Below are 14,819 nucleotides of genomic sequence, written 5' to 3' on the forward strand. Positions count from 1 at the left end.
ATATATATATATATATATATATATATATAAACACAACATCAATAGCAGTTACACTTCACTACAACACTAACCACTCCCCAAAACAATACGAAAAGTGACAACAAAACACCATCGAGATACAACATTAACATTACCAGATCCGCAATTGGGTAAGTTAGTGTTAACATAGGTAATTCAATGAGGATTAAACACCTAATTAGAAATAATGAGCTTAATCACCAAAGAAGTTTTAATCATCTAAGAAATGACGAGGGACAATTCTAGAAAAGTTTCGTTTTTATCACGTTTCTTCTAAAATGTATAGACTTCGTTATGTTTACTGAAGTAGTGATGAGAGAATCAACAAGAAGTTATATAATGCTGTACACATGTAGGTGCGAAAAAAATTAACTTAAATTAAAGATATGGAGATTAATTACTGAGAAACGTCCCTAGGTAATTAGCACCAGTGATCTATATTTATAATTATCTAATGCACATCCATATACATACGTTCTATATTGTACGTCTACGCATATCTACATTTCTTATCGCAAGTAATATCAGCACAAACAGTAATAGTAAAAAGAAAGCCGCCTACACGAGCATAACACTTCAGTGAAATACGCAGCTATCACAAAAAAAAAATCATCATAAACGCCGCATATACAACCAACTACAAGCATCATCACTGCCATAAACACAAGTCCACTACAAACATCACCAGGAACATGACTGCCATAACAGCAGTAACACCACACCTATACGACAAACACCACTTCCATTAACATTACTGTTACAAACACCACTGCCACAAATAGTGCTTCCATTAACGCCACCACCACCAATATCGCTTCTACTAACACCACCACCACCACCACCACCACCACCACAAACATTATCACTACTACTGGCTTCCCGTCGATTATGACGACGAGGATTCCAGTTCATCAACAGAATATCCTGTTCGTGAAATTAACCTACAAGTGACTGAGCCCTCCGCAAACACGCGTACCATTATTGTAGTTCTCAGGTGATCCAGCGTGAGACAGAATATGACAAGGTTGTAGCAACGTGAGTAACAGTTTCTTGTTAAAAGACACAATGTGCCACGGAAATCGAACTCACAACCTTATGATCTTTGGCTGAAAACCCTTATCACAATAGGTACGCGCCTTCACTCTCTATCGCCATGAATGATTGTTGCAACACACTGCTATCGAAAGCCTGTATCTCTTTGCAGATAACAGAAAAATAAGTCGTCTGATCTGCGACGAATAGAAGTAAAATGAGTCTTGAATCACATCATATCATCATTAAAAATTCGAAAGATGCATTGGCTAATTTAGTCCAAGATAATATATGTCTGAATAAAGATTAAGGTTTTGTCACCCTTACAGTGTTTGTGGTCGGAAGGTCTGTTTAGTCAAGGAAGACCTGTGATAAAATATAACAGCAAAAGGTCCCTCATTTTAGTGTTTTACCTTCGAAGGTTTTTATTTTAATATTCTCTTAATATAAGGCGGCGAGCTGGCAGAAACGTCATCATGCCGGGCGAAATGCTTAGCAGTATTTCGTCTGTCTTTACGTTCTGAGTTCAAATTCTGCTGAGGTTGACTTTTCCTTTTATCCCTTCGGGATCGATAAATTACGTACCAGTTGCGCACTGGTGCACTGGTGTCGATCTAATCGAGTGACTCCATGCCCGAAAAGTTTCGGGCCTTGTACTTCGAGTAGAAAAGAATATTCTCTTATTATATTGATTCTTCTTCCCAAACACCAGAGCTCTTCTTTCTTAATGCGTTCGATATAGAAATAGTCAATGAAAATTAAATATTGAGAATTGACAAAATAAAGAGAACTGAAGTATTATTCCTTTTTATTATAGTCACATGGCCTGGTAAAATTTGGGAAGACGCTAGTCGATTACATCGACCTCCGTACTCAACTGGTACTAATTTTATCGACCTTGGAATTTGAACTTTGCTCATGAAGACGGAGGAAATGCCGCTAAGCATTTAGCCCGTTGCAGTATCGATGAGATCTGATGTAATATTCATTTCAAATTTTGGGACAAGGCCAGCAAGGTTGAGGCAGAGGGTAAGTCGATTACATCGACCATAGTACATAACTGGTACTTTTTTTATCGACCTCGAAAGGATGAAAGGAAAAAGTCGACCTCGGCGGAATTTGAACTACAGTAAAAATCTTGCCCAGCGTGCTAATGATTCTGCCAACTCGCCGCCTAAACCTGAGGTAATAGCCTAACCACATAATGGTTTCTGATTCCGATACAAGACCGGTAATTTTGAGGGGGGCATGAAGTAATCAATACCTTCGACCCTAATTCGAGACAGGTAATTTGCTTTATCGAGACCGTGGGGGAAGTGAGCTGAAATACAAAGTTGACTTCGGCGGTATTCATACCTTTCAAAGAGTCGTATAAAATAGAGCGGAGAATATTATCGGGCGCTAAAACTCTTCAGCCAGTGCATTGCTCCTTTTCTAGGCTATGTAATGAAGCCATATTCTTTCTGTCTAACTTTGACATCATTGAAATTTATATGCTTTAATCTTTATCTCATTGTAATTAACTACTCAGAAGTAAGACGCGTTCCTCGATTCGTTTAGACACAGAATATAAGATAGCAAATCAACTACCAGTTATTCAGTGCTATCCACAGTATTGTTCTGGGTCGACACGTCGTACTTATTTGCATATATGCGTATAGACGTATTTGGAAGTTGAGGGTTTTGAACCTGAACACGTTACCACCATAACATGAATACGTAACCGGCAGTCTGACATCTTATTTATGCAGTCAGCTGCCAATCATATTGGACGATGTAATATTTCATATCACATGCTTCACGCAATATATTCTACATACTGTACACACTCATGTTATACACGCACAGTCTTTTATGTAAGAATTTATATAAGATAAATTGAAATGTTTGCTCACGCACACAAAAAGATTGATGGATAAATTCATACATATACACATGCATACATGTATATGTAAATATATTGATGGCTAGATAGAGGGAAAGATACTTAAGTATGTGCATTAAATTCAATGAATGGTCGATTTACTTTCTTATTTTGAAACGTTTTGGCATGTTTCTATCTATTGCTTTTTGTATATCAGATTTTGGAGGTTACGTATTGGTTTCGGTCAGGATATTAGAAGACGTATTATTATTAATCTCTGATTTCCACTACCAACATAACCATTGAAAATCTGGAAACATAACTTCTAGGGTTTGTTTGATTCAAATGAATCAAACAAACTCTTTGAATAAATACGAATATTCAAACTTGTATATGAAAATATATGAATCGAGGGATTTATAAATATTGAAATTTCATGGCCACAGGGAATTCATAATTTAATAAGCTTATCCTGAAAAGCAAGCAATAGCTACCATCGAATACATGAAACTGAAATTTATTTAGTTTCAAGTTTGACCCAACTGTGTATTCAAACGCAGTCAGGTCAAATTCCCTGTGTGTATATATGTCCAAGCGTAATTTGAAGTTCATCTTTGTTGACAATGATGAGGGTTTATTTACGAACACTGTTTGCAAGTTAAGCTTGATATAGAGAGAAAATATATCTCAAATATGAGTATTTCATAATCGACATTACCAACGTGCATCATATCAAACAATGATGGGTGCCTTCATACTGATGCTGGACCTGTTTGGAATAGCAATAATATCTTCCCTAAAGTTATAGGTTTTTCAACCTTGTATGCGAATCAAAGGATTTATATATATATTGAAATTTTATGATAACAGTGAACTCATAATTTAATAACCTGAACCCGGCAACGGAACAATAGTTTAATATTTATTTAGTATCAAGTTTGACCTAGCTATGTACTCAATGCCAGTTAACTCAAGTTAGCTCACGTTTGTGTGTATGTGAGAGCACGCATGTGTGTGTGTGGGGGGTGTAAAACTACTAATGTATCACACAAAATGTAGTAAACAATCTTTAAAAAAAATAATTGTATCGAAAATAAGATATAGAAAGCATAAACATTTAGTGATCTTGCCTATGCACAGATGAGAACTACCGGTTAGGTTGGCTTAGAGCACCTTACGTCTCTTCCTACTCACTCACCATTGATCAGTCAGTAAACCTCTCGCTAGCTATAGCGCCCGTTTAAAGTTTGTTAGTGTTATACTCGACAGCAACACGTTATCAGGAAGCATGTGCCAGTTGATTCCCCTGTTTTACTTCTTCTAATGCCATATTTCTCTTGGTGTGTCTCCCATTTTATCAACTGAATTGCACCTCAGTAATCAAAGCATCACCAGAATATTCCCCGCCACCATAAAAATGTGGTACTGTCTGAGAAATCTTAATTTCAAACATGGAACAACGGTGAATCTTAATTCATCGTCCACCTCATCGTTTTTATTTGTTGTTTTGAGAAAGGTACTCTTCCTTATCTGTTTCAGTTCTTTTCCGGTGATGGTCCTCTTTCTTTTTATTTTCCTCTTCCACGTTCTTTCTGAGGGTCTGGAAACTTAGCCTCACAGCGATCACTTCTCATTTTTCACAGGACGACCGAGTGTTGCTGGTATTAGTGCTGTGGGAACCGAGATCTGTTGCTAGTGATTTGCTGATGACAATTTCCCATTCTTATCTCCTTCACTATCAATGCTCGCCTGACCTGAGTAATAACCTCCAGCTTCCTCTCCGTCTCCTAGGACCGAGGACAAAACAAACTCATCTGCTAATTCCAAAGCTTCGACCGCCGGTATAATTGGGGAGGTACTCTACAGATAATGTTGTTGTCCTTTTTCGTTTATTTTTTAAATGTTAGCCGCAGAAAACTTTGATGTGGTCCTTGCTGTCAGAAATATAACAATTCAGCCGTCAATTTTACATTGTCATTCTCATTGGGCGTATTTCTTCGCCACAGTTGGGTGCAGAACAGGAATGAGGTTGTTTTGTGGTGCCAGAACTCGTAAATCTATACACACTCCTCTCAAATGCATTTCATTTCACGTTATTCTAGATTTCACAATCTACCCAACACAAAGGCAATGATGTGGCAAGGTTTAATGTTATTGACAACGACGTTCAGTCAACGTTTTATTGCAGTGACCAATGTACTGTGGCAAATGTCTGGATCTTACCACTCTAGCCCGCGTTCCTGGTTTCGCCCACGGACCTTCCCCAATGCCAAACAGTACTGAAAACTTCACTTCATCTAATAGAAAGGCGGCGAGCTGGCAGAAATGTTAGCGCACCGGGCGAAATGCTTAGCGGTATTTCGTCTGCTGCTACGTTCTGAGTTCAAATTCCACCGAGGTCGACTTTGCCTTTCATCCTTTAGAGGTCGATAAATTAAGTACCAGTTACGCACTGGGGTTGATGTAATCGACTTAATCCCTTTGTCTGTCCTTGTTTGTCTTCTCTATGTTTAGCCCCTTGTGGGCAATAAAGAAACAAGAAAGAGTGCTGTACCAAACATCGGTTAGTGCCTATTTCGATTCATTTGCACGAGAAACATAAAAATTCTCCTTGTTTCTTTCTGTAAGGCAGAAATACATCAATTCTTTTAATTCTTGGAGAGAAACATGGGAGACAGAGGCTTGTAATATAGTTCTGCCAAACTCGTATCTCTAACAGGTATTCACCTGCGTTCAAAATTTCCTCATTTTCAATCGTATTTGCAAATATGCGCATGCAAAGCAATGTTGCCATTGTTGCTGTTATTGTTGAGCGAATCTTTTTTGTATCAGAAACACAGTGCGCGCACGCGTACGTGTCTGTGCGCGCGCACGCGTTAATTTACTCTCTTTTACTCTTTTACTCTTTTACTTGTTTCAGTCATTTGAATGCGGCCATGCTGGAGCACCGCCTTTAATTGAGCAAATCGACCCCAGGGCTTATTCTTTCTAAGCGTAGTACTTATTCTATCGGTTCCTTTTGCCGAACTGCTAAGTTACGGGGATGTAAACACACCAGCATCGGTTGTCAAGCGATGTTGGGGGGACAAACACAGACATACAAACACACATACACATAAATATACATATATATACGACGGGCTTCTTTCAGTTTCCGTCTACCAAATCCACTCACAAGGTATTGGTCGGCCCGAGGCTATAGTAGAAGACACTTGCCCAAGGTACTACACAGTGAGACTGAACCCGGCACCATGTGGTTGGTAGCAAGCTACTTACCACACAGCCACTCCTGCGCCTTTGTTCATTAAAGATGAGTATCTTCCTAGTTGATGTTAAAAGGTGATACCAATCAAGCGAAACGAAGGAAAAATATTTCAATGTAGCGTCTCCTTTGTCTACAAAAGGCACGCAAATATTTAAATATTTGCAATGGTACTCACATTTAATTAGAAAATGTATCTATATTTAAGCAACATTAAGAATTCCAAACTTCGGAACCGAAAGGAAACACATTTGGCTCGAATGCAGAAAAATGACAGCAGCAGTGGCAGTAACAGTAGTAGTAGCAGCAACAGTAGTAGTAGTAGTAGTAGTAGTAGTAGTAGTAGTAGTAGTAGTAGTAGTAGTAGTAGTAGTAGTAGTAGTAGTAGTAGCCACCAACATGAACATCTAATAACTAGTAAACCTATATTGGAAACATTGTGAGCTTTTGCAGCAGTCAATACCGATTACCAGGAAGGATTTTGGGAAGAAATTCTTCGCATCAATCCTGTGACCAGTATAAACTATGCCCTGTAGGAAAACAACTTACGTTCACAAGAACTGATTCAGGTGACTTAATCCTTCCAAAAAGAAAAATAACTTGCCGCATACACACACACACTCACGTACACACACACACATACACACATACGCACACACACACACATACAGATAAATAGATAAATATAAATATATACAAGCCCACAGTATATTTTTGTCTCTAGAACACTAAGACCATTAAGCCGCTGTCCCCTCTCTCTCTCTGTCCCTGTATACACACACACACGCTCACACACACATACACACATATATATATGTGTGTGTGTGTGTGTGTGTATATATATATATATATATATATATATATATATATATACATGTACATATACAGATATGATCAAACTGAAACATAAAGAACATCATAACATGAGTTGATTACCTTTATTCAGTGATGATTAAACATATGTATGGTGGCTAAACAGGGAAATCAAACATGTTCTGAATGAAGAGAAATAATTGCGCCTATTCAGACGGATGAGGAAACTATAGAAATTAAAGCAATGTCAATTTAGACCAAGAATATAGAAAAATATAGAATTACTTTCTCCTAACCCACGTGGCAGTAATGCTCTTAGCTAATAAGAACGACTCCTCTATAAGGAAGTCGCCCTGTTAGAAATGAAAGCTAAATGTCACTCATTATAGTTTAGCATTTCCGAAACATAAGATCGTTGGATAATGTAATCCTTCATTAATATTGTTTGATACAAGCCTGGATGGAATTCCCTTGACCAGCGTTTAGCTCAGTTAGAGCTAATCATGAGCCAACCACAGCAACAGCTGTTATGCTACGCTGAGGTAAGTACAAGTGATATTAATACAAATGATACTGGACTATGGTAAGGTGTTTCTTGTCTTTCAATCTCTGAAAGCTTTCTTACGGACGGAACATGAATTCAGAAGGTATTTTTGGTAAAAACAATATCACTTACTAGAAGAGTGACAGCACAATGTCGATGTAAGAAAGTCATAGAAATACCGAGGTTATCTTATTCGACAATGAAGAAAATAGAACATTTTCCTCAGATTAGTCGTTTTAGTTGTGGAGGCAAATAAATCGTTGATGTGTAGAATGTATAGAGCAGAAGACAGAAATCAAGTCTAGCGTAGATAAGAGCTGGTTGAAAGTGGATCACAAAGAGCTTCATCAACACACCTTGTGATGCTGCAATCTGATGGGAAGCTACATATCCAGAGGTGAGAGATGGATAGAGTTCGTAGGCGGGGACTTTCGATAAGAGATCTGCATGCCAGAGAGGGTCGAAATGTTGGCTGATGACCAGGGAAGATTATTTTTATCATCGAGCTTTCTAACGCCCCCTGGTAAGCTCTTGTTTTAGAGAGATCAAGAGAATTGAACTCGTACCATCTTGAAGAAGGAAATAGATATATATAAAGCAAGATTATTTTATTAGAGTCAGAATTAAGAAAATTTCAACTAAGTCATATTTAGGTATTTGGGTTTTAGTAAACAAGGAAAAAAGTCACTAATATGTCCACTATGGGACAAATAAATATTGTGTCAGCCACTAGAAATTCTTTTTCTTCTCTAGACACAAAACCCGAAATTTGTGGGGAGGGGACCAGTCGATTAGATCGACCCCAGTACGCAACTGGCACTTAATTTATCGACCCCGAAAGTAAGAAAGGCAAAGTAGACCTCGGCGGAACTTGGACACAGAAGTGAAGTCAGACGAAATACCGCTGAGCATTTCGCCCGGCGTGCTAAAGTTTCTTATTTTTTTATTGCCTACAAGGGGCTAAACATAGAGGGGACAAACAAGGACAGGCAAGGACATTAAATCGATTACATCGACCCCAGTCCGTAACTGGTACTTAATTTATCGACCACGAAAGGATGAAAGGTAAAGTCGACCTCAGAATTTGAACTCAGAACGTAACGGCAGACGAAATACCGCTAAGCATTTCGCCCGGCGTGCTAACGTTTCTGCCAATTAACGCCTTCAGCCACAAGAAATTGATTTAGAAATTGCAGATTATGAAGCTCTTCCATTAGTTGATAAAATGCGGAAGAAAAGTGGTTTGGTCATGTGAAATGAGAGTCTAACCCTCTAGTCCTTGCGGATATGATCATGTATGGATAAATTCATGGCCATAAATGTATAAGGAAACCATGGAAGAAGCGGTTAAGCCACACCAAGGATTGCACAGAGAAGAAGGTGATGAGAAGTAGAAGGGTGGATTACCATTAGAAAAGTTGGAGGAGGATTTTGTGTATATTGTTGTTCACTTATGACATCCTGAGGTTAGAGACATTGATTAACTGATTGCCAGAAAGAAATAGCCATCTTGCTGGTATTCGATCTCAGACTACAGAGCTGCTGAACTGAATTATGCAATGCATTTAATGTGTTATTCTAAAGTTATGGCTACGTTGGAGTAGTAATCATATATATAATTCTTGTTGTGACTGTTGTTGCTAATAACTTATTTGGGTTGGAATTGCCATTATAATCGTCGTCAATATTGTGATTAATTCTAATGATATTGTGGTTTATTAATATAAGATTTATCATTTTACTCGCCCCCGCCCTCCTTTGTCTCTCTCTCTCTCTCTCTCTGTTGCCTTCATCACCAACACTATTCCCACAACTACCACCACCATCATCATTATTATCATCATCATCATCATCATCAACATCACCGTCATCATCATCGTCGTCGTCGTCATCATAATCATCATCAACATGTTCCTATAATTTGTCGTTGTAATTTCGCCTCGCTATTTCGAGTACGTCTCAAGACGGAGATGTTGCTAATTTAGTGAATCTATCTCTAGGCAGACAAATCGATATAAACAACAAACACAACAACTACAACAATAACAACAACAACAACAATCTTAGTAGCAGAAACAACAAATCAACAACTACAATAACAACATCAATATGTCACTAGAATGTCTTAGTCTCTTCAATAATAAACGCAACATCATCAACTGAGAAAACAAAATGTCTCTTTAAATAATTTTATCTTTCATTTGTTTTTTTCTTTTTTTTTTTCTGCACATAGTTTCTACAATTTTTTAAGATTGAAATATTTACGAATAATTTTTAAGGATAATGATTTCCTAAAATATATTTTATCATCTGTTTTATGTTGTTTCTAGTGTTACTTTGCGATAAGTAGAATGCGTAAAAAAATATTGTAATGCCTACTGGGAAATAATTAAGATTAAGAATGTCGGAAAAAACATTGTTAGTTCTTTTGGCGGAATATTATAAGAAGATGCTTTAAGCAGGCAAGGAAATATTATAAATTAAAGGTTTTTATCTACAAATATGCGATTTTAATAGACACTCTATGTATATATTAACGCATTTAATCTATGCTGTATATTGATTTCTAATTTTGGCAAAAATCCATTAATGTTTTAGAAAGTTACTTAGGCGATTGAATCTGCACGAGTTAGGTACATAGGTTTCGATCCTAGAGAGAGTAAGAGTAACGTATAGTGGGTAGGATTTGAACTCGGAATGTAAAGAGATGTAACTACCTACTGCACTATATATAGTATAGCAGTACAACTTAATATATAATCAATCATTGATTTGTGTGTGTGTTTGGGTGGTTGCAGGTATGTTTGAGCGTTTGAGAGAGACGATTTGATTTTATGTTTGCATGTGTGTATCTATTATTTATATACAAACGTACATACGCGCGCATGCACAAACATTCACATACACACACACACACATACATATATATGTATGTATGTATTTATGTATGTATGTATGTATGTATGTATGTATGTATGTATGTATGTATGTATGTATGTGTGTGTGTGTGTGTATGTATGTATATATTCCGAAAATAATGGCCGATTTCAGAAGCAATTTATTTTATTCTGGAAAAAATAATAGAAACGTTTTGATTAGACAAAGTATAAGCCGAGAACATCTATGAATCTCTGCCATCGCTCAACGAGATTATTTATGCCTCGTTGATAAAAAAAGTTATTGGCTTTGATGCTAAGAAATCTTTCAAAGCTGATTCCACCTCTGGTTTGGAGCTGAAAGTTTTATCACATAAAAAACGGGTTTAAATGCTTTAAAAAATGGTAGTCAGTGAGTGAAAGATCTGGAGAATATGAAGGATGTGGTAAAGTCTTGTATCCCAAGTCATTCTTGCAACATGTGGCTTTGCATTATTGTGGAGCAGAATTGGGCCACTCCGATTCACCAATGCAGGTCTCATTTTTTTGCAAGTGAGCTTGCATTTCAGCGAATTGATTGCAGTAAACCTCTGCTGTAATTCTCTGATTGGCTTCCAGAAAGCTGTAATGGACAACACCAAATGCTGACCACCAGACAATCACCATAATAATTTGCTGATGCATCTTTGGCTTTGGGAAATATTTGGGAGACTCATCACGATCAGGTCATTGACCTGATCGTTTACGGTTATCATAAAGGATCCACTTTTCGTCACAATTGTCTATTCGGTCCAGAAGAGGATCATTGTTGTTTCGCAGAAGGAACATCGAGCACATTTCAAAGCGCCGAAATTTTTGATTTTCCTCGAATTCATGCGGTAGATATTTATCGAGCTTTTTCACCTTACCATTATTCTGCAGATAGTGGGAGACCGTTGCAATACCGACACCAAGTACCTGACACAGTTCTCTGACACTTTGACGTGGGTTTTTGTTCAATAATTGCTTTCGATGGTTCATTCTCAAGACTACATGACCGCCCTCTAACGTCTTCATAGTCAAGGCTCTCATTACCACTACGGAATTCCTGAAACCACCCTCTCCCTATGCTCTGTTGATATTGACTGCAGTTTGGGAGGCATTGTGCCCAAGCTTGAACTGATGCAAGAAAAGTAAGCGAAGATCCTTTTTTGTCATGTTCATAATTAAGGCCGCCTAAGCTCCAAGAATGATTTTTGTCTGAAATAAGTAAATTATTATTAAAGAGCATACATTAATTATTAAGTATGTCGAAATTCACCTAAAATATAATTAAAATACTACGATAAAATTGCGTTTCAAAACACCACACCTAGAGCGGCTATTATTTTAAGAACAACCTACCTACCTACCTACCTACCTATCTATCTACCTACCTACATACCTACACACACATACATACATACATACAAACATACATACATACATACATACATATTAGCGACTGAGGTGGTATTAATACGGTGAGTTAATAATTATCGCTACTTAATTATGTGTTCCGCTAGAACAAATTATACTGCGGTAGTTGTCATGAAAGAAACTCTCACATTGGTTTTTGATGCATAACGCACTCTTATTTATATCGCTAGCGAGTAGATAAATCCCCGTCACCTCCACCGTGATCACGTGATTTCGACCTTCCTTGGTCTCACCAATATATTGACTCATAGTTCCGGGGGCAATTTGAACATGTAAAATCAGATCTTTTTTTAATAAACTCATCTACACAAGTTTTATCTCTCTTACCAAACAAAAAGAGAAAAAAGAAAGAAATTTAGGATCTAATCATTTTGAATCTAGACCATGACTACAGTGAAAGTGACCCTGACTATTGACGAAGAGACTAAAAACTTGTAGATGTTTACATTGTATACAAACTAGCATTCAGCTAATCTAGTCAGTCAAATATGTATAAGTGTGGAAGCGCCAAGGATATGTAATAATTGATTCATTGTAAAGAACACATTGTTTCCGGATAATTTTAATGTATCTCATAAATTACTTAAATAATCAAACAGGTATTTTTTATTCTGTTCACGAAAAGTAAACATGTTAGTTACAATGCACTATTTATCTCCACTTGGACGGGAAATATGAAATTTTGATCAATCTCTAGATTCATTAGAATTTTATCTGACGAAAACAATATTAATCTTTTGTCTGAAGTAATATTAATAGCTTATAGTTATTTATAGCTATTTAAACTCATGAACTCAGTTAATCAGGTCAAATTTGCATAACAATGCTTGTACTGACAATATAAATTAATTAAAATGTTTTTGATAAATAACTCAAGGAGTGACGTACTTAATGTAATATGCAAAATGTTCTTAATTAATTGAAGTTTCTTTCTTAGTCACGGAAAAAAATCTAACGGGTGATAGTTTGAAGAATGTGAAAATTAATTTGATTTAATCTCCAATAATTTATTTACATGCTTAGGCTAAACTCTGATCTTTTATTTCAGACAGGGACAGGAATATGTTTCTTTCCATTAGACAATGTTTATAGCATACTTCACTCAAACCTACCCGCTCAGTTAATGAAGACTTTTACATGGAATTACGAATAGGTTTTGGCCAATATAATTTGCATAAGTAGAACATTTGAAACTAACATAAGAAAACAACTCAAATAAAACAATGATTTGAATTTGGACAAATAAATTATGAGGTGATATACATGAATCACTCCTCCCACCATACGCACACAAATACGCGTATGTTGGCGATTTTTTTCCTCCGTCTTCCTTTACTCTTGGACATTCCACTGTCTCCTGTTTCTGAAGAAGAGCTTTGCTCGAAACATAAAACACTGTTTCTTTCCTTCTCTGAGCATCTTTTAATACTTTGCATGCACCACGTCCTCGCATTGTTATTTTTTTTTGGGGGGGGGTCTTCATTTTTTGTGATTTTATATATATATATGTATATATATATATATATATATATATATATAGCATACACATACACACACAAGCACGTACGCCCAAACACAAAAAACACACATACACACACGTATACACACATAGAATACGGATCTGTTTTCATATTTTATCCATTTTAAAACATGTACTTGCTCGTTCTTATTATTCTCATTGGAAATTTCTCGCAATGAGCAGTGCTAAGTGTTGGAAAGGAGCATCAACCAGTGCAATAGCAACCTTCTTTTTATTCATGGCTTCGTGAAGGCAGGTTTAAGAATTCATATTTCTACCGATCTTAGGGTGACGAGTTGATAGAATCTTATGCAGGCCATGCAGAATGCTTAGCAGCATTTCATCTGCCTTGATGTTCCGAGTACAAACTCCGCCGAGGACGAGTTAGGCTTTCATTCTTTCAGAGTCAATAAAATAAGCACCAGTTGAACACTCAAGACGATGTAATCGACTAGGCCCCTTCCCTCAAAATTTCCGGCCTTGTACCTATAGTAGAGAGAATTATCTCTGCTGGCTCCTTCATGACTCCTAATCCTTTTGTAAGTCTTTAGTCATCTGGATCCAGTTATCTACTGCCTAGTGTCGTTGATTTTTTCTCCGCTAGACGTTCTTTTAAAAGAATAATAGAAAGATTTCTTACTCTAGAATTTTAATATAAAATCGCTTAAAGATTAAGTCTTTTTTTTATCCAAATACTAACATGTAATTTTTTATGTGGCATTAGTAAATCCTAATTCTAATCTGCTTAGATATCTGAGGGCACAAAAAACACACGAAAGACACTCAACCGTATGTAGACTTTAAATTTCATTCACAACATTTTTTAAATATAAATTTATTGAATTAAAGTACTTTCATTGAAAATGTTTTGTAAAGTATTTAAATTTTATATATATTTAAAATGTGCTTTGTAATTTTTTTTTTTAATTTTTAATATATAAAATATTTCATTTAGACACTATCACAGTATTTAATCAAGCTAATATAGTTTAGAAAAAAATATACGCTTTCTTTATTATATAAATGTTTTTGAATCTATTTCTCTGGTTTTCTATTGACGAAATGTTTAGATATATATATTTCCCACTAGGTCAAGTTATACCAATTTGTGGAATTTAGACGATAAGAAGAGAGAGAGAGGGGGAGGGACAGGGAGAGAGAGAGCTGGCATGCACACGGCAACGTATACAGTGACATGCATACATATTCATATATAAAAGATACTTATATGCATTACAAAAAGTTATATTATATTAGCTCATTCACGATTTAAGATATTTCTCTATTCTAGAAATTACTAATACTTCACACATGTATTTATATATTATCTGAACTGTTTAAAATAAATAAATAGACATAATATAATGTCTAATAGCTGATGAATACTGCCTCTGGATTCCCTCCATTTTCTTCTTGCCATATATATGTATATA

This window comes from Octopus bimaculoides, chromosome 1 (assembly GCF_001194135.2).
Source record: "Octopus bimaculoides isolate UCB-OBI-ISO-001 chromosome 1, ASM119413v2, whole genome shotgun sequence".
Classification (NCBI taxonomy): domain Eukaryota; kingdom Metazoa; phylum Mollusca; class Cephalopoda; order Octopoda; family Octopodidae; genus Octopus; species Octopus bimaculoides.